The sequence below is a fragment of the Pleurodeles waltl genome, chromosome 4_1 (assembly GCF_031143425.1).
Source record: "Pleurodeles waltl isolate 20211129_DDA chromosome 4_1, aPleWal1.hap1.20221129, whole genome shotgun sequence".
In the NCBI taxonomy this organism is placed as follows: Eukaryota; Metazoa; Chordata; class Amphibia; order Caudata; family Salamandridae; genus Pleurodeles; species Pleurodeles waltl.
The window spans coordinates 409,732,296-409,754,264 of record NC_090442.1 but is presented as its reverse complement, the minus strand read 5'-3'; the positions used below and the strand labels follow the sequence as shown (position 1 = coordinate 409,754,264).

The window sequence follows — 21,969 nt, the reverse complement described above, 5'->3', positions numbered from 1 at the left end:
CCTGAATCCCTTCGTGAAGCATTGCTCATGTCACTGCCCAAGCCCAAGCCCAAAAGGGACCCTCCCCCCGACTGCCCTGGGTTCACACAGGCCCTTGGCTTTGCTTAATACAGACTACAAAGTGCTGGCTAAAATACTCACTGACCATCTGACACTCCTTGTCCTAACACTGGTCCATCCAGACCAGAACAGGTTTGCGCCTGCAATACTTCATTAAATCAACTATGTCTCCTTAGAATATTCCCCACAACAATGCCCTTGTGCCGGATGCTGGACCTTGAGAAGGGCTTTGATTCATTAGAATAGGCCTTCCTATTTGCTGTGCTGCCACGCTATTGTATGTGTATGTGGGTGGGTGGATATATCTCTCCCCCTCCCCCTCCCTCTCCCTCACCCTCACCCTCTCCCTCCCCCCCAGGATAGGCGGGGAGCAGAGTGCGCATTGGGGTATTCCTTTGGGAGACAACATCCACTATTGCTATGCACATGGTCTGCTCCTATACCTTAGGGATGTGCATTCAATCCCCCACGCAATTGCGTGGCCACTTAACAGTTTTGCTGATCTATCTGGCCTGAAGGTTATCTGGACCAAGTCCTGCCTCTTCCCCTTTGCTTCTGCAACTCCCAAATCCAAACTTTGTATTGAATGGGGTTCCCCTACTGTGGCAACCCGGCACATTTTGCTACCGAGATGTTAGAGTATATAATTTGACAGCAGACCTGTTAGATTGTAACCTCTATGGCCCTAAAATCTCAAATGTCTTTTTGCCGTACGCTCCCATTGTCAGATATGGGCCGCATTGCCCTCCTCAAGATGGTGGTCATACTCTGTCTCCTCTATTACTTTGCCAACCTGCCTATCTATATCCTTAACACTTTCTTTCGCTCATTCGAGATGTCAATGAGGGAATGTTTCTGGAGCGGTTCATGCTGTAGGGTAGAATTATCAAAGCTCTATTTAACCAACAACCAAGGTGGGCTGGCTGTGCCAAATCTGGAACAATACTACGTGCTTCCCAGACTTAATGGAAAGCCAAATGGCTGGAGGGACTGCACTGATCAGATACCACCACGCTATTCTTGGCATGGTCACTACCATCAGTTCTTCAATTATTTCACCCATGCGCTTGGACGAAACAACCTGAGCAGTTGTTCCTGAGAGTGGCATACCACTGTTGCAGCCGCAGTTTATACCTCACATGTGCAACAATCCCATATGCATTGGTGATATCGCTGCTCAGTGCTCCCAGGAGACATAACATCACCTCTGCGACAGAGCTCACTACCTGGCAGGCCGCTGGCTTACATACCCTGGGAGATCTCTCTCTCATACCATTTGAATCACTAATGAAGGTTGACAGACTGCCCCCTGGTCAGTTTGTGCTACACATCTAACAGCTTGCTACACTGGATAACATATGGGGAGATGTGTTACATGAACCCCTGACACACCTCTCCCAAATATATCTTCATTTCATGGGTCCCGGCAGACGACTCGTACATTAGTTTGCAGATTTGCTGCGCATTCACACAGCACCGCACCTCCAGTCTTCGCGTCACCACTGGGAGGAGGACCTGGCCCGCCACTGCACTCTCAAAGAATGGGCATCATTACTAGAAATCCTTGTTCATGTCCCCCAAAAAGTCCATGACCAACTTATTCAACTCTATATTGTACACAGGGCCTACCTCACCCCTGCCAAAATAAACCGTGATGTCCATCGCACAGATGCAGCCTTGTCCTCGCTGTCATCTGCCTGATGCTGACCTACTACACATGCTCTGGGCCTGCCCATCTCTTCACTGTCATTGGCAAGGTGTCACGACTCAACTATCCACTTGCATAAGAAGCCCTGCATTACACACATTAAAGATTTGCATACTAGGTCTTCACCATAGGGCCAAAAAGTATAGGGCCACCTCCCGCTTCCTTGACTTGGGTATGCAAACGACTAAACACCTCATCACAAGGTGTTGGAAATCACCTGAGTCCCCACCACTGGTGGCTTGGAGACGATCAGTCATTATATAGGCACAACCTGAACAAGACTCTGCCGGACCATGACTCCTCAGACATAGTACATAGTAGGGCTGACGGCACAGTAGAGCCTTGAGGAGGTACCCAACAGGGGGATATCCATGTGGTAACTTGCCTCACTTAGTTCATTCCGCAACAGGCTGCATGTTGCGCAGCATAATCATGTGTCCAACTGCTTCTAACTGGCAGAAGGGAGGGGAGGAGGGTGTACAGGAACCTTGTTTGTTTCCTTTTTTCTTTGTTATTATATTAAGCAATAATAGAAATGGTTGATTCTATACCAACATGACTGCTGTTGACTCCTCCACTGACCAGCTTTGGCCACCCTATGCATCCTTTTCTTGTTGGAATGGTTAAACTGCTGACTATGATATGTACGGTGCTGCACGTTTAGGTCTGTTCAATGCATTTTAAAAAATGTGTCAAGCACTGTGTTAAGACACTCAACTAAGTTGTATATGTGTACAAGCAGCACCATGTCATTTTATTGATGTGTACTGTAATAACAGTTATTGAAAACTTTTATAAAAAGATTCATACAAAAAAAATCAGGGAAAACCGCAAGAGGTCACGGGCCCTCAGCTTTAAGAGAACAGAGTTTGCAAAGAAGGTCCCTGCCCCCCTTCCAGGATTGCTGTTTCCCATTAAGTCGGGCAAGACTGCATAAGGCTGTCAAGCTTGCAGAAGACTTGCAGGAAATTAGCACCTAAATGCTGCCAGCACTGACTCTTAAGCAAAGACCGGCTTTTCTGCATGTGGAATAGCATGAGACACATATGGGAGTCACCTCCATCACAGTGTAGGGAAAAACCAAATCCACTAGATGGGACAGAGGGACTCAAGCATCCGTCTGGGGCAGTGCTAGCACGTGGACCTTAAGACGTTGTGGGAATTCTTTAGTGTGTCAATTCTGTAGCTTGTGTGATCACATTAAAATACTTTCTTTTCATAAAAGCAAGTATTTAGCTGGACAACCATCTTACTTTCATTACTGACTCTACCTTGAGTCTTTGATGAGCCTTGGACTACTTATCCCATGCTACTATTGAAAGTGAAACGCTGAAATGGTAGTAATTGGCTCAGTTACTCAGAGCTCATAGTATGCTAGGCTATGGGTCATCAGGAGTAAAAAGCCTCGACTCCCATGGTTGTATCCAGTAACTCTTACTTGCCGCATGGCACTCTGTAAGGGATTGCGACAGCGTGAATCTGTTCCAATTTCACACTCTCTAATCACCATAAACATTTCTGTACTTGGAGGCAAAAATAACTTATTTTTGTTCCACAACAGTTCAGTCATTCTCTTTTCAATAATCCCTCAAAACGTCCAAATTAAGTTGCAAAACTGAAAATGGTTTGAGCAAGTACACAGCAATGCTTAAGGCCATTTTTAGCAGGAATGCGTTCAAAGGGTCTGCCCTCATGTTCAACCTCAACGTGGGCCCAACTGTCATTATGCAATTGCATCAATACTGATAGCAACCCAGGTGAAATACCTGAGGGTTTGAGTCTTTCCCACACCATTAGTCTTAACTTGGTTGAAAGCTGCCCGAAAGGTGACAAAGCAGCAACACAAATTAATCAATAGCACTTTGAGCTGAAAACCATAGTGCAAAATCAGTTGTAGAATAAGTTCACGTAAAACCCTCCTTTTCCAGAGTAAGAATCTCAATTTGCTCTGCATACGCTGAGAGCCTTCTTAAAATCTGTTTTGCATAAGGTTTTGAAATGGTGTCTAAGAGTGCTATAGAATGATAATTTTCTGGGATGACCATCATCAAAACTTCTGTCCAAAGAGCATAGTGGGTACATTATCAAGATCTGCAGCACATGTCATTTTCATTGCAATAATGGTCTCTAAGATATGCTAAGCATCCACAAGAGCGAGAAGATATTTGTCAACTACACACTCCTCTAGGGGAAGAGCCTCCCCACTTTTGGGATTACCCCCAACTCCAATATAGATCTAAATGATAGTCAACCAAAAATGTCCCGAATACCACACATTCCAGGCTTGCTAGGTCAGAACTACCTTTAGAGCCCCCAATCTCCAGAATTCTTCTGTGTTTCCAGAACCAACTACCTCGTTTAGATCATCACACCTGTTCTTGAGAAAACTATTTCGCACCCTTACGCAACTGTCTATATCTGGTTATCAGAAGGCACGCCTCTTACTATTTCCAGATGGAGAGTCTTCTTAAAAGCATGCTGTGCAGCCTGGAGGTCTGCAATGAATGCTCAGCATTCAGGACATCACCAGGTTTAGAAACTTTGGTTAGACAATTCTTTTCATTTTTTCATAGCACCCATACTTTTACATAAGAAAAGATCCAGCAAATTAAAGCCTTGCATCCTCCAATGAGGGTTCATGGGTAAAATCATCAGCCATTATTCAACACAGTTTCACATTAGATAGCCTTTTTAAACTTTCAAAGTTTTGTAAGAATTCTGTGAAGATAACATTCTCAAACAAGGAATACAATATGTTATTTTCAGTATCAGTAATGCAACATAGTTTCATAGTTTGCAATAGTCACTAGTAGGTAACCCAAACATCACAGAAGTGGACAACATATCAGAAGTCTTAATAGGTACAACAATATAGTCAGTAAGGGGCATTCTAGCACCACTGCAAAATGTTTGTTGGGTAGGGGAATCATTCAGATTCCTGCCATTGAAGCATACCATCCCCCCATTAAACCGGCACAGGATCCCAGAGCTAATGTTCTAGCCTCCATTGCAAAAATGTTAAAGGTGGCTCTGGGTAAACAACATCATTGCTACAGGCCTGTCAATTTATCATATGACTGGGATGAATTTAATTTCATATTGAAGTCTCCAGCAAGCATGGCTAGAAAGGGTTCTCTGCTATGATAGTAGTTAAATTATTTTCCAAAAAGGCCTGAGAGATCCCACTGTACGGAGGCAAAATCTAAACATGTATACAGATATTTTGCCTTTATCTCCCCAATCTTATTTCTGCCAATCAAACATTTTTATTCTTTCACAGACTTTTTGATTTTCATTGGTAGCATAGTAACCTTACCCACTGATGGTCTACCTTCATTCTGACACAAGACTGGCTTATCTATCATAAAGCTGTCCATGTCTGACCACTCTTGTAACCAGCTATCTTGGAACATTAGTATATCCGTGCATGTACACTGCTGATTAAAATCTACTTTGGCGTTTACTAATCTGTAACCATTATTGTCCCAGTATAACAGAGCTAGGAAGCAATAGGCCACTGCCCTCAACAAAGCCACTAAATCCTATTGCTTTTAGATCATGGTTATGTACCAGGGGAGTAGAAAATATTCTATTACAAAACATTTCAATGCAATCATGATAAAGTGCATTTGCTGCATTACACACACCTATTCTTCAAGAGTCTCTATGACAACCATTCCATAAGTACCACAGAACTGTAAGGGGATAGGTGGCATCTTCACTCCTATCTAAGTTCACACACTCTGCTTCATAATTTAGTACTGATCCTCTTGCAGATTGGGAAGCAGTCAACTATCGAATTAGGAACCAGTACTAAAATCTACCTTTTGTAATGTCACCTCTGCTGACTTAAGGAGGTCAAAGATAAGACCAGAAGAACAAGTTACTTATCTTCAGTAACAACCTTTCTGGCAGAGACTATCTTATCGCAGATTCCTTACATTATATATTCCCCAGGCATCGGACTGGATCTGGAAATTCTTCAGAAGTACCTCTGTCTGCTGGCAGACTGTGCAATAGCTGTGCGTCAAAATCAACCACCCTGCCTAGGTAGAAGCCACTTTGGACTGATGACATGGTTTGTTGACACATTCTGCGCCCCCCAAATGCGGAGCCACATCAGAGTAACAGTGACCAGTGCACTGGATCTAAGACAAACTTTCATATGAGCAACTGCAGTTTGCTGAGTGGGCAGGAAGGGAGGGTAGGAATGGAATCTGTGGTTAAATGCAGTCTTTACCAGAAAAGGAGATAACCAAGGTAAGCAACTTGTTCTTCTGGAAGAGACTAATCACAGATTCCTTACTTTGGGATAGATACCACAGCAATAACCTCCCTGGAGGAGGGATTTCAAACTGTATTGAACCAAGAAATCTTGCAGGACCGAGCAGGGAAACTGCTTATCTCAACAGACCTGACGACCCACACAATAGTTCTTCATGAACGTATGGAGCAATGCCCACTTCGCCACCTGGTATATGTTGAGGCTAGGCACTCTGCGTGCTAATGCAGCAGTTGCAGCCTTGGCGCTAGATGAATGAGCCTTCTGGAGGCAGCTTCTTTGCCAAAGCATTGCAGATTTTTATGGAGAGTATAATCCATCGGGAGATGATCCTCTTCCTCACAGCAGTGCCCTTTTTACCAAAGGGGAATCCAATGAAAAGCTGACTTTCTAGTCAGTGGTCCTTGGCATGATTGTCATAAAAACTAAAGGCCCTCTTTGGATTCAAACGATGAAGCCTCTCCTCCTCCTTAGAGGTGTGAGGTGGAGTAAAAGAATGCCAGAAATGTGATCGCTTGACCACTCTGTGTAGGAAGGAAGAATGTTCAGAGAACCACCTTTTCCTGGATGAAGGTAGTGTACAGCAGCTGGAAAGAGAGCCTGAAGCTCACTCACCCTTTGGGCCGATGTAATGGCCACCAAGACAACAGCTTTGAAAGTAAAAAGCAGGCGAGTGCAGCTATTCATGGGCTCAAAAGGGGGACTAGATTCAAATCCCACTGGGGCATAATGAAATGGGACTACGGAAATATGTGCTGCAAAACTTTCAGAAATCAAGCTATAAAAGGTGACCTAAACAGGAAAGGCTGATCCAGCAACCTTAAGAAAGCAGAGATAGCCGCTAAATACCCTTTAACAGTGCTCAGTGCCAGACCCTACAGGGCCAAGGAACACACAAACAGCATCACCTCAGACAGATAACCATGAAGAGGGTGACTGGACTTGTCTCAACACTAAGCCACAAATTTGCCCCAATATACAGACTTTGTTGAGGGATGCCTAGCAGCTAAAATAACATCCACAACATCAGAAGGAAGGTCAAAAGCACTCCGTTGTCGCCCCCTCAATCTCTAAGCGTGATGATGGACTGTGCGCAGATTGGGGTTCAGGACCTAACCATGCTGCTGCGAAAGGAGATCCTCCAGGAGTGCCAGAAGGATCCGAGGATGAATGCTGAGATGCAGGGGTTCTGGATACTAATGTCTCTGTGCCTAGTTTAGAGTCACTAGGATGACTTAGGCCTGGTCAGTCCTGAGCTACAAGAGAACCCAGGGTAGGTGTGGCATCAAATGATAGATGTACAGGAGTCCCATGTTCCACTCCAAGCGGAATGACACTCCTAGCAAGAGCCACTTCGGAAAATCCAACTGACAGAAGTGCTGACACTACACATTCTCTGCAGTGGCGAATAGAGCCACCGTTCTCCCCATTCTTGGAAAGGACCTTGCTTCATCTCCAGGTGTAGATTCTACCTGTGCTCTGCAAGTCAGCGACTGCTGAATTTGTGTGCCCTGGCTTACAGAGATAGCTCCATGTGCTGTACGACCAGGAAGATGTCTTGATGCTCCAGCCATTTCCAGAGGTGCAGGACCAGATCCACAATCCCACCCCGCTTGTTGCAGTACCACATGGCAGTAGTGGTGTCCATAACAATTTGAATGCATGGCAGGAAAGCTTTCAAACAAAATGATGTGGAAGTGGGTTTATGCCTGAGACCAGAGTTCTCTGATCTCCACGTCTCCCAGTTGGCCACCCCAAACCAGAAGTTATGCATTGGTCACCACTGTCAACTTTGGGAGGGGAAGGAAGAGGGTCAGCTGCTTACCACATCACAGTTAAACGGACATCACTGCAGGTCTTTTGCAGTCTCTTCTGAAATCCGGACCCAGTCAGAGAGATTCCCCTGATGCTGCACCCACTGGGTCTTCAGATCCCATAGCAAAGTCCACATATGCCACCTTGCTTGTTTCACCAGCAGGATGTAAGAGGCCATCAGACCCAGTATCTTACGAGTCAGTCTCACCAAAATCCAGGCTTAAGGCTGACGTACTGGGATCAGAGCCCAGATTTCTTGGAATCTGCACGCCGAAGTACTGGTGCGAAACTGCACCGTGTCCAGAATGGCTCTGATGAAAGGGAGCATTTGGGAACTAATCAGGTGTCACTTTGGCATATTAAAGTGAACTTCAATGAATGAAAAAGGTTCACTGTAGTCTGGAGGTGGGTGACAAGTGCCAGAGGCAAGGCCACCTTCAACAGACAATCGTCCAGGAAGGGTAAGACTAGAATACGCCACCACAGCCATCACCATCACTTTTGTGAACACCATATGGTCACTGGTGAAGCCAAAAGGGAGCACACCAAACGAAATGCTCAGAACCCACTTTGACCTGCAGGTAAAGCCAGCAGATGGGCTATACGGGCACATTAAAATAAGCGTTCTACAGGTCCAAAAGTACCGTCCAAACAGGACCTGAGCCAGGGTGAGTATCTTGAACCGGTCTTTTCTCAGAAAGGCATTGAGAATGTGTAGATCTAGAGACGAGCAGAGGCCTCTGTCCTTTTTCAGCATGAAAAAGTAGTGACTGTAACAGCAACAACCTACTTCTGGTATCAGAATCTTCTCATAGCTCCTTTAGCCAAAAGAACCTGCACCTCCTGATGTAGCAAGGAACAGATGATTCTTCAACAGTTGTACAGATGGTGGCATTGGTTGTGGAGTCTCAAGGAATGGAAGTGAATAACCCCGCCACACAATTAGTAACATTCACTTGTCTGAGATGACTGGTTGCCATGCAGGTCGAAAATGCCATATTCATGCTGCCTACCCGACTCCTGTGTGCCGAGGAGGGTGCACTAAAGAGGTCTGTCAGGGGCAGCAGTGGGAGGGGTAAAGGATTGGGTACAACTCTACCCTTGCTGTGCACACAGCGTTTGGGTAGCGGGACCTTGGTTATTTCAAGGTTTTGCAGAAAATGACATGCCCTACTGTAGCCACATGAAAGGAGGGATGCTGCTGGTGAGGTGCAGCTGCCAAACCCAAGGAGCAACCCGTGACCCTATTTTTCTTAAAGAGCACCAGCACTGCATCCGCCTGGTCAACAAGCAGGCATAAGCCATCAAAGGCATGTCCAAAAAGCTCAATTAGACATCCGATGAAAAGCCTGTTGATTGCAAACAGGCATGGCATGTAAGAGCTATGGTGGCGCCCACTGCCCTGCAAGGTAGTCAGTGGCATCCAAGCTACACCTAAAAGTTAATTTTGCTGGGTCCAGACCATTGGAATTGGCTCAAATAAACATCACGCGGGCTTCATCAAGAATGAAGGGGTGCATTTGTGCCACCAAAACCCACAGTGTGATAGAATAGGGGCATAGAAGGCAATTGTTATTAACGGACCACAAATTTGTTCCAAGGCCGGGAGTCCCAGCTGGTGGATGAAAATACCTTTGTCTCCGAAAGTATCCAGCTGCTTGGACTCTCTGTACAGGGGTGCAGCATGGAATGCCCCTGTGAAGCCTCCACCAACAAACTTTTGGGAGTTGGATGCCGGGTGAGGAATGCGGGATCCTCTGGCAATGGCAATGGGACATTTGTCGATTTATCGAAACAGTGTTTGGCCCAGGCCCCCAAGATGATGTCCGTTAAGACCTCTTTAAAAAGGAACATGGGCTCTGAGCCGGTCTGGCTGGCTGAAGAACCTCCATTAATGTGTTTGTTTTTACTCCACTGACGTAAAATGGAGGTCAAGGGTACCAACTGACTATCTGAGCATCACTGCAAATGATGCACTCTCGTTAGTGGCTGGACGAAATGGAGTGATAAAACTGGAGTCGAGGTGTGCCTATCCCACTAGTGTTACCTAACTCCTCAAACGAGTTTCTCTTAAGAAAGCCTTGGGCAATATCATCAGCGAGGTCATAGCTCCCATACTCTGCCTCTTCCTCGAACTCAACTACCAAAGATAGAGGCACTGTTGCACAGATGGAGCCAGTCTCGAAAGTCAGACAGGTCAATAGCCAGTGTTAGAGGCATTGAATGTCTAAAGAGGAGGAGACACTCAAGCAAAGATGTGCATCATTTTCATATTGGTGACTCCTGATGCTGTTGTGTTTGAATACAGCACCAATCGGCTCTAAGTAGATGCTGAAGATGGCCGGGGACAGTATGGAACCCTGGGAGATTCAGCAGGTAGTAGGGATCTTGTGGGACCTGGAGGTGCCCATGTGAACAAACTGATGTCAGCTGCAGAGGTAAAAGGAGAACCAATCAAGGATATTGCCAGTGAATGCAATTCAAGACCCCATGGTGCTTATGTGAGTGTTATGGTCGACTGGGTGAGAGGTGCAGCAATATCATAAGGCAGGGTTCATCTTCATCTGTGGCCATGAGAGTATTGTCTTTGATGTGCAACATAGCAGTCTCCATGCAGCAGTGTGATCTGAAGCCAGACTAGTATTTGTACAGGAGCTAGTTAGCACTGATGTTATTTTGGAGTTGAACATAGACTGCTCTTAAAATGATTTTGCAGATGAAAGGCAGGTGAATGATAGACCGGCAGTTGACCCTGTCCTTAGGGTCTAGAGCAGGTTTCTTTAGAATCTGGGATGCCTTGAGAGCTTTTAGGAAGATGCCTTAAGGGACGGAGGGAGGCACTGACAATAGGGAGTAGGTGCTCAGGTCAGATCTGATGAAGCACAAGGGTAAGGCTTCTTAAGAAATTGATTTGTGGGATCTGAGTATGTCTCAGGATTTGAAGGACAACTAATGCAGGATACCATGGGAAAGAGTAGGTGTAAGGTGAAGCAGATTTGGTGGTGTTGTTTTGTTGTCAGATGTTCTGTATTTTTTCACTGAAGAGGTTGATGGCACTGCACTTTTCAGTGGAGTGAGGAAAAGGTGGCCTTGACTGGGGGGGGGGGGGTGGAAGAACTTCTACTTTTCTTGGTTGTCTTAAAAAGCATTCTGGTTCGGTTGGTTGCTTCATTGACGGTGTTGCTATTTTACTTTGATTTGACTGATGAGATGAGCTGTCTATGTTGAGCAGAGGGACTTTAATATCATGAAGTCATTTGGTGCTCCGTTTTACTTTCCTTACATAGCACCTGCTCTTCTCTTTTGCTATTTTATTAAAGAAGTGCTAGTTTAAGAAAAGCAAATCATTGTAAGTAATTTACAAGCATATTGGTCATACACAGCTGTTTTGTTTTTTTAGCAAGCTGTTGGAAACTAGTGGTCGTGTGAGTAGCAGGTCTGTACATTTTAAATGCCTTTATCTTTATGGCACTAAACATACATTAAGAATCACTGGGTGAGAATAACTCAAACAGTGCAATAGCTTGCACTGTTATTACTGCAAAACAATCCTTGACAGAAATCGGTTTTCAATACTTTCATGTATTTGATAACCTTACACATACCTCTACCTTTCTGACACCATACCTTTGTATAAGTGAATTAGAATAAACAATGTGTTTATGAGGCATAGTGCATGAATCCCCAAGGATCTCATATGTTACAGATGACAGTGCTGAAGCAGAAGTCTTATTTAGAAATTGAGTGTTTATATATTTCCATAGTGATTTATGTAGAAAAATGAATAACGTAGAAACAATAAAGTGCACGTTTGAAATTGTGACCTCGGAGAATGGCCACCAGTGTTCACGAATTGTACTAAATAATTATTAATCCATATGAAATCCTGAACATAAATTAATGTAGTAACATGTCATATTAAGGGTTATGATTTATGCTTTAGCTTATTAATTGTAGGCCTTAACTTAGCGAATGTCTTGGCCTAGTTTGCCAGGCCTCATGCAGAAGCTGTATTTCTTAGCGTTTAATAGAAAATGCTGACAGAATGAACTAACTGTGAAATGCTCATTGTTTTAATGAAATGCTTAGTAGAAGCTTTCTATGACAACCGACAAGCAGAAGACAGTGTCCTTAAAAGTGCAACAATCGTGTGTAATGTGGGTGAGAGGTTCTTTCTCAGGACGCAAACAATGAAGACATTGACTGGAGACAAAGATGCAACAAAGCTGATACCCGCTGAGCCAGATGAGAACATCGTAAGGCGAACCAATCAACGACGTGTGAAGTGTGAAATACTAGAATTCATAGATTTGGTATAGTAAATTTATTGGACAGAGTAATATCGTACGATTAATTGACCAATTGGAAATTAGGGGATAGTATGGGTGACTTTGATATAACAACGTGACAGAGGAAAAAGACTTCAGACCCTATTATGATTTAGCAAACCGCTGTCAAGAAGAAGAGAAGAAGGAGAGGATCGAGATTCTGTCATTGGGCTCATATTCTCCGACAGAGCCTGATGTTTTGCTGATCGATTGATGTATTGAGGACGACGACTGATTCTGATTGCTGGCACATTTCATGAATAGGAAGATATGCCTTTTCTTTCTAGGTACCAACTGCGCTGTCTTAATAGTTTTTCTTTAGGTAGATGTTTTTTCCAAATTTGTGTTCAAAATTTGGTTTGCATGAAGCCCCATATGCTTATCTGGGTTAGTTGAGACTATTTCACATGACAACTGACAATTTGCAGGGACAAATGGTTGACGGACTACTTTGCTGAATTCTATGGATACTGCAGTCGTATCAAAGTAGGTTTTGGTAATTATGTGTACTAATGCTTTAGAATGTGTTGTGATTCAAGCTTTGATTAGTTCTTGGTTCTTGCGTCTTTTGGTTAACAATTTTTAGTAATTGCATTTAATCTGATATGAAACTCAGTCTATATGACTTTAGTATTGTAAAGAAAAGGGAAATAAACTTACTGAACTTAAAGGTGTGGTTATTCATGACCTTACAGTCATGGTGTGTGAATTTACTGACTCCATCGATTATTGATTTGACTAATGATTATTGAGCATTGATCTTTGTGTTTCCACTCGGGAACTATGGTAAGAACATCCTAAACGAGTAAAAAGGTTCATCGACCTATACGTGTCCCCTTGTAAGTTTAATTATTAAGGACCGACGCACTAACAGACGTGGTAGCAGTCTGATGGTTAGTCTCTTTGGGAGCTTGCCGTGACAGTCCGAAGAAAGTCACAAGCTCAGTATTATTGAGATTTGTATTTTGTTTTCAAAATGGAATTTGTAGAGTTCCCTTAAGCCCAGAAATGACTTTCCAAGATCCTGGATCTTGCTAGTGGTGTTGGGTATGTCCTCGGTGCTCTAGTGATAGAGTGAGTGAGATAGGTTGCGCTTGCACAACTTATGCAAACTGCAGGTGAATTGTGACGTATGGGAAACCTTAGGGAGTTTGGGTACTTCAGATGAAGTTTTAGTAGGAGTGTGCGTACTCCACAGTATGCGAGTAGGGAAGTTGTCGAACTTCATATGTGTGTGGCGCTTTGAGCTCAAAAATTGTCCACGTGGTTGTTGATGTACAGACCCTGCATGGTCCAAGACTCCAGAGTATTTTGAAAACGTGTATGAGACTCTTGGTTAAATGTTGTAATCTGTCTGGTTTAGTAGCTTGATTGGGCATGGTCAACGAGTCAGTGTGTGAGTAAAGTAGGCATTAGAAAAATTTCGATTGAGATTTGGCGAGTCCTATGTGCACCAGGACAAACCCATTGATCACTTGAGAGTAAAATTTGCAGGTCGAATTTTACTTGTGAATCTGGGAGACCGAGAAAGAGGAATAGCTACATGAGCAAAAGGGCCATCAGTGAAAATCCATAAGGTTTCTGAAGCAATTGTGTTACCTTTCCTGTAGTAAACCAGCAGATTTGGTTTTTTTTTTGGTTTTGATTAGTGCTCGCAATAATTTGCATTAGTTTTGAGTGGATTGGAGTTTGAGGACGAGCCGCAAGACTTTATCAGCTGCAGTGCGTGTGAGTGTGACTTCATTGGAGCCGTGGTGGCATAGGTTGGTTAGTGAGAAGGGTCACACACGGATTGGCAGCCGTCTGTGAGAGGCAATTGGCTGAGAACGTGGGAGAAGGGAATCTTGGGAGCAAAAGTAATTTCCTGATTTGATTTTGAATAAACAGAAATAGAAAAGATTACGTTTTTCAAGGCATTGAAGAGTGCCCCAAAGTCGTACATTAGAGCGAGTGTAGGAGAGCCTACACTGCCAGAGGGTACACCGGCTTACATTGTAATGGAGGAGCGAGGTGATGTGCCATGTCTTTGGTTAAAGCAATGGTATAAGTTGACAGAGAAATATAGGAGCTTAGTGTTTCCTGAGAACGGGACGTTCAATTTGAGAATTTTGGAGCAACTGCTGATGGCGCTATATGAATCAAAGCCCCTTCCGAGACCAGCACAGCTTGAGGCATTAGCAGTTTGGGAGTTGGTGGCTAGACAGCAACAGCAAATGAAATTCGAGAGGAGAATAAGAAAAGTTGAGAAATCTTTAGCAGAAGCGAGATGGGATTGGGAACAGAAGAAATGGAGATCAGTGACATTGCAGGATGTTAAATTGTTACCTGCCATTACACAGGAGGATGAGACGGAAGGAAAGAAAGCAACTAGAAAGTCTAATAAAAGTCCGTCCGAGAGTAAGGAGGCAAGAAAGCCTTCCATAGTAGAAGAGGACTCTGATGCAGAAGATCTTGTTACACAATTACTGAGAGATCGACCACCACTGTATGCAGTGCATGATGATGGTCCAAGTACTAGTACTGATCCAACAGTTCCGGCACAGGCAATGGGAGCAGTGAGCCCAGTGCAGGTTAATACTAGCCAGATACAGGGTGTGGTCCAAGGTAATCCTAATGTATTGACTACTCCAGCAGTTCAGGCACAGATGCGTTAGCCATCTATACAGAGATTATACCCTGCTGTGCCTATTTTGGAGACGACTTCGAACTTAGTCGTTCCTATGGAGCAAATGGGTCCAAGGCCACTGCTGGTTCAGGCTGAGCGGACTCCGATTTTGTTCCCCCAAGTGCAGCAGCAGAGGATGCTGAGGTTTATGCCAATGACAGGGACACAGTCAGACTTGACTCCGGTGATGAATCAGAGCATGGGAGTTACCCCCCCAAAATGTTCGGGTGCCAGAGCAGCCCCAGATGCAATACCACTGCCGATTACTGTTGGTCCAGCTGTACTATTATTTGCGCAGAAGAAACCAAGCCTGAATGAACAGGGAGAGATGTCTCAGAGTTTAGTGAGGAGGGGACCAAATGAGCAAGTTCAGGTAGTCTCTTCCCTGGGATAGACCTTTGATGGGTTGAGATCTTTGTTAGACCTTAGTCCACTTCTTGCACTACCAGATGCTGTGAATGGACCTAGTGCAGGTTAGAGCATGAAGTTACTGACACAGAAGACATCAAATGCAGTGGTACAACAGGTGCCACCGGTGAACGCGAGTAACATATTGTTAGAAGGATTGACAGCTCAGCAGCTGACTGACTGGTTAGATAAGCTGAATACCCCACAGAATGCTTCCAAGGGTGAGGAGCAGATCAATTGTGTCAGATTGAGTATGGAAGCAGGCGAACTAGTCAAAGGGACAGTGGGGGTGAATAGATTAGAGTCCTAGACAGAAGCAGAGCTGAGATACATATGTCCGAGAATTACAAGAGAGGTGGGAGAAGTACACCAGAGATTGGCAGACATGGCAGAAAAGCAGGGCATAGAAATTGAGAAAACAAAGCATTCAAAGAGGAGTTACAGATTAGATTTTGAGGCAAAGGATTTTGAACACATGAGGTCAGCCGGAATGAAAGCGCATCATAAAGAACTGCTGCACAGTGCTCAGGTTTGGGGAGCATTAGAGAAGTGGGAAGGCAGATGGGTAAAGAAAAGGAAACAAGATTAAGAGGTGACTGAAATAGTGCAACAAAACAAGGATCCAGTAAAGATTTTACCAATGAGAGAAATTCCAGGGGGAAATTGTGTTCACGTTCCTTGGAGTAGGAGCGATAGTCTGTCATTCATGAATGATTATCCAAAATTTAGGGTGAAGCCAGTAGAGTGGTATCAGCAGACAGACAGGTTTGTAAAGCTCTTGAAATGTCTGTGGGAAGACTTGAATACCTTATTGGAAATAGTGGTTCCAGCAGATTTGTGGGTTGAGTGTAAGAGAGCTGTAGATTGGCCCACAAGTGAACCAGAGAGATAAGAGTACAGGTGCATCATCTCCTGAGGTAATGAAAAATGATTGAGTTTTTGAAAAAGAGGATTTCGCCCAAAAATATTTACTGGCAGAGAATTGACAGGACAGTGCAGGAGGTGAAGGAATCGATACATGCGTACTATGAAAGATTGCTGAAGGCATTAAAAGAGTACAGTGGTAAAGAAGCGATTGAACTGAAAGACATGCTGCATTTCGTGTTCGACTGATGAGGTGTTGCAATATGCGAAATACTGTAGTGAAGAGACTGAATTGAAGCAGAAAAAGTTTAAAGAGAAGGCGATGGTGATGCAAATTAAGGCAGCTCAAATAGGAGTGCAGGGGACTTTTGTGCAACAGATGCTGCAGCAGCAGGGAAATGTCATGTTTCAGCCTCAGATAAGAAGTAGGGGTCGTGGAGGCAATATGAATCGAGGTCCGGATTTGAATACTGTAGTGGTACAGAATGATGTGCAGGGGATGAAAAAGCTATTGCTGTGTTACATTTGAGGGGCCGTGGGACACTGGAAGCGGGAGTGTCCGATGATGGTGCAAGAGGGTGTTGTTCAGCAAAGTAATGACGTCAATGCATTCCAGAATATGAGAGGACCAAGACAGAGGTCCAAATCCACATTTTCAGAATAATGTGAATCAAGTGAAACTTTCCAGCCCATACAGAGGGTGCAAATGCCCTGTGCACAAGTGTCACAGTTGCAACCAATTGAGCAGCAAGTTCCCATGGTACCTAGACAGCAAATGCAGATACCTCAATCCCCGATAGAACAGCAACAGTTGATGCTTTCTCAACAGGTCACAGGTCTGAGACAAGACAGAAGTAGTAACGCAGTGCACCAATTCCCGTTACACAGTGAGAACGAAATAAATGGTGACTGGATGAGCGACAGTTTTGATGAGGAGCCATGTATGCTTGCAACTTCTCTAGAGGTAGATCAGAGAGGACCCTATGTGAGGGGAGAGGTAATGGGTCACTGAGTCTCATTTCTGGTTGACACAGGAGCTACATGCTCTACAGTAAGAAGTGCAGAAGTTCCAAACTTGCCCCTTTTAGGAAGGACAGTTCAGGTTGTGGGAGTAGCGAATCAGTATTTGACAAACCCGATTACAGATCCAGTGCAAGTTGAGATTGGTAATTTTCAAGGACCGCATAAGTTTGTAGTCTATGATTCGAGTCTGGTATCCCTACTGGGAATGGACTTGTTGTGTAAGACATGGTGTCTGATTACTTCTTCAAACGATGGAATTGAGATACAGACAAATAGTAATGATGAGGAAGACCCAGCCCCAGAAACTGAGTGTGAAACCACACATGAGGAGTACCCCTTGATTGAGTTTTTCCCAACGTACGCAGTGAGAGAGCTTCATTCTGATTTGCAGGGAACAGTGCAAGAGAACGTTTGGGATTTGACAGGGAAAGAAGTGGGTTTGATCAAGGGAGTGGAGCCGATTAAGGTTACCTTGAAGCCTAATGCAGTGTTTCCGCAGCTTCCACAGTATAACATGACCCAAGATGTCCTGATGAAGGTGGCTCAGATAATTGAAGATTTTGTGAAGCAGGGAGTGTTGAAAGAGGTTTTGATCACCCCTTGTAATTCCACGATAATGGGTTTGAAGAAGCCATGTGGGAAGGTCCTAAATGTTCAGGATTTGAGAAAAATAAATTACATTGTGTTAAGTGTTGTCCCGTAGTGCCCAACCCAGCTGTAATAATGTTTTAAATTCCATATGATGCAGAGTGGTTCACAGTGGTTGATTTTTCACAAGCATTCTTTTCTGTGCCTCTTCAAGAGGATAGTCAATTTCTCTTCAGTTTCAAATTCTTAGATCGAGTCTACTGCTGGTGTAGACTTCCTCCAGGGTACACAGAGTCACCTTCTTTGTTTAACCAGATCTTGAAAAAGAATTTGGAGTCATTAGAATTGCCTTTCCAATAGACTCTGGTATGGTACATTGATGATTTATTGATTGCATCCAAGACGAGGGATGAATGTAAGTACCGCTCAATTGCCCTGTTAAATCATTTGGGAAAGTATGGTCATAAAGTGTCACCACTGAAATTGCAGTACTGTCAGAAGGTAGTGATGTATTTGGGTCACCAGACAGAGAATATTCAGAGAAAGGATCACAATGATACTGCAGATCAATCCCCCCCGACTACACAGAGAGATGTTAGAATGTTCCTGGGAATGGTGGGCTATTGTCACAAATGGATTCCGAATTTTTCGGAAATTTCAAAGCCATTGCAGAAGTTGACCCATAAAGATGTCACAGACCCCACAGTGTTAGATGAGGATGAGATGAAAGCGTTCAGTGAGCTGAGAGAGAGTTTGTGCAGAGCTCCAGCGTAGGGTATGCCTGACTACACAAAACCTTTCACATTGTTTTGTCATGAGCGTGATGCATGTTCATTGTCTGTCTTGACTCAGGTCCACGGAGGCGCTCATCACCCAGTGGCATATTTTTCAGCTACTTTGGACCCAGTTGCAGCAGCCTTACCAGGTTGCTTGCGTGCAGTTGCCGCAGTTGGTCAAAGTCTTTCACAGTGTGAAGGAGTAGTGATGGGATATCCCCTGACTGTAATGGTCCCTCACTCGATTGAGATTTTACTGACAAGAACGAAAACCCAATACTTGACTGGTGTTAGGCTGACTAGATATGAGACAAGTATTTTGGGTGCTCCAAACGCGACACTGAAAAGATGTACAGTGCTGAACCTGGCAATTTTACTTCCATGTGATACTACTGAAATTGAGAAAGAGGATGATGTTGAACATGATTGTCTTGAAGTAACTGAGATGTGCACAAAACGAGACCTGACATTAGGGATACCCGATTGGAAGAGAAGGATCAAATTGTTTTCATTGATGGTTCTTGTCTAAGAGACTACACAGGGGCACTGAGAGCAGGATATGCAGTGTGCACAATTACAGGTACCTTAGAAGCTTCCTGGCTTCGAGAAGTGTATTCTGCTCAAGTGGCAGAGTTGGTTGCTCTTACTAGGGCATGCCATGTTTCTGCTCGATTGAGAGTCACTATCTACACAGATAGTCAATACGGATTTTGAATAGTTCATGATTTTGGTCAATTGTGGTCGCAGAGAGTTTTTCTGGCCTCTCCTGTATCACCAGTGGGAAATGGTGAGAGAATAAAGGAGTTATTGTATGCGATTCAACTCCCTGAAGAAATTGCCGCGGTGAAATGCAGTGCACATCTAAAGCCACATGACTACGTGTCACTAGGGAATGGATATGCGGATCAAGTCGCAAGGTTTTGCACACTGAACTGTATATCGTTCAAAGACAAGTGGGAATTGTTATCTGAAGGAGACACTACATGTACAAGCTTTGCATTAAAAGTGATTGACACATTAGAGGAGTTAAAAACTCTGCAGAGTAATGTCGACACGGAAGAGAAACTATCATGGAGCAAAATGAAATGTGTTCAAAGACAGGATGAGTTGTGGGTATCTGAGTGGGGTCAGATGGTTCTGCCAAATAGTCTATTGTCTCAGATGGCGAGGTACTATCCTGGTCAAGCACATACTGGGAGGGATGCAATGGTTCGTTTGTTCAAAACTGATTGGTTCAACCCCAATGTTTAGACACGTTGCTGAAGCAGTTTGCCATTGCTGTGTCATTTGTCAGCAATTAAATGCGGGGAAAGGGACAGTGGTGAATTTGAGCCACATTGAACAAGCAGGAGGCCCATTCAGCAGAATGCAATTGGATTTCATTGAGATGCCTGCATGTGGAGGTTTATGATGTGTTGGTGATTGTGTGCATCTTTAGTCATTGGATCGAAGCATACCCTACACAGAAATTATAGCCTCACTGTAGCAAAACTGTTGCTTAGGGAACTGAATTTCGGATTTCTAATCTCTTTAGAATCAGATAGGGGAACGCACTTCAATAACGAGGTGATTAAACTATCATGTGCAGCACTGAACATCGAGCGGAAGTTGCATTGTAGTTATTGCCCTGAAGCATCAGGACTAGTGGAGAAGATGAATGGTACACTGAAATCAAGAGCTGCAAATATGTGTGCAGCTACGAATCTGAAATTGCCTGATGCATTGCCTTTGATGTTGATGTTATTGAGAAACACCCGACAGGAAGACAGGATTGTCACCCTATGAGAATCTCATGGGCAGAGCAATGAGGTTGCCAGCAGTTCCAGCCAATGCACTTGTCAACATTACAGATGACATGTTGTTGGATTACTGCAAGGGTCTGGCTGATGTAGTCCGCTCTTTCTCTCAGCAGATGGAGGCCACCACACTGCCACCGATCCATGGTCCAGGGAACAACCTGAGAGCCGGTGATGGGGTTGTTGTCCGAAAACATGTGCGCAAGATGTGTTTGAAGCCTCGTTGGAAGGGACTGTATCAAGTGATCTTAACAACTACAACAGCTGTGCTGGAATCACGAAATGGATTCACGTAAGTCACACGAAGAAAGTTGCCCTGTCCACTGGATCATGAAGAAGCGCTGTTGAGAGTACAAACAACTGTGAGACAAGTTACAGCACCTGAACAGGAAAAGGAGCAAGGGAGAACTGAAGCTGAGCCTGAGCTCATTGAAGATGGTGCTATCACTTCTGTGAGAGACGAAAGTGGAGATCTCCAGGAGGGTGCTGAGGAAGCTATCACAACTGAACCAGCAGAAGAGCCTAGTACTGAGGGGGTTCTCCCAGAAGCAGACTATTCTGAGCAACAAGCAGAGAAAGTGCCAGATCAAGAAGGGTAAGGAGTTGAGCTGGATCAGAGTCAAAGTGATCTGACTCCTCCTGAATCTGTTGCAGGTCTGTCAAGAGAGAACACCATAGTGAAAGAGAACGATTCAAGCTCAGTCCTGAAAAGAATATTGACAGAAGGTCTGCGAAAAGGAGGTAAGTGGACGAATTCCCAAGTGGAGGAAAGGAATGAGGTGATTGTCGAATCAACAATAGAGGAAGTAGATACTACGAGAAAAAAGGAACTAAGTGAAGGAGAATTGAATGGTGATCGGAAGTTGAAGTCGAAGATACGCAGGTCCTGAATGGGCGTATGCAACTACAAACGAATGGCAGCAAGAGTTTATGGGGGTCATTACGACCTTGGCGGGCGGCTGACCGCCAGGCGGCCGCCAATGCGGCCGCACTTCCGCCGCAGCCATTTGGAGATCCCCGCCGGCCCGGCGGAGATCTCGGCCGCAATACAGGAGCCGGCTCCAAATGGAGCCGGCAGTGTTGCGGCTGTGCGACGGGTGCAGTTGCACCCGTCGCGCTTTTCACTGTCTGCTATGCAGACAGTGAAAAGCTCCAGGGGGCCCTGTCAGGGGGCCCGGCGACTCCCCTTTCCGCCAGCCTTTTCCTGGCGGTTCAAACCGCCAGGAAAAGGCTGGCGGGAGGGGGGACTCGTAATCCCCTGCAGCGCTGCCCAGGCGGATTATCACTGCCGGGGCAAATGTAGCGGAATACCGCCGGCCCCGCCGGTGCGACCGCGGCGCTTCCGCCGCAGTCGTAATAGCCCAGGAAGCACTGCCAGCCTGTTGGCGGTGCTTCCGTCATTTTAGCCCTGGCGGTCTCGCACCGCCAGGGTCAAAATGACCCCCTATGTCTTTTTGTTTAGATAGGGAAGCTCAAAGTCAATATTTTTAGGTGACCTGAAGAAGATTGATGAACTAAACTCCTGAAACAATCTGAGAAACTTTTTGAGAAAGAGACTTTTTAAAGTAACCGGAAAAAGACATTGATAACCTGATTTGACTTTTGAACCCGATTTAGACAAGCTGCTAATCGATTTTTGACAAGGAAGAAGGGTTC

General features: G+C 44.7%; 1 protein-coding gene across 9 annotated transcripts in view; it reads right to left on the bottom strand.

The window, feature by feature from the left end:
* PPFIBP1 (PPFIA binding protein 1) overlaps positions 1-21,969 on the bottom strand; it is a 736,231-nt gene that overhangs the window by 170,326 nt on the left and 543,936 nt on the right. The window lies entirely within an intron of this gene.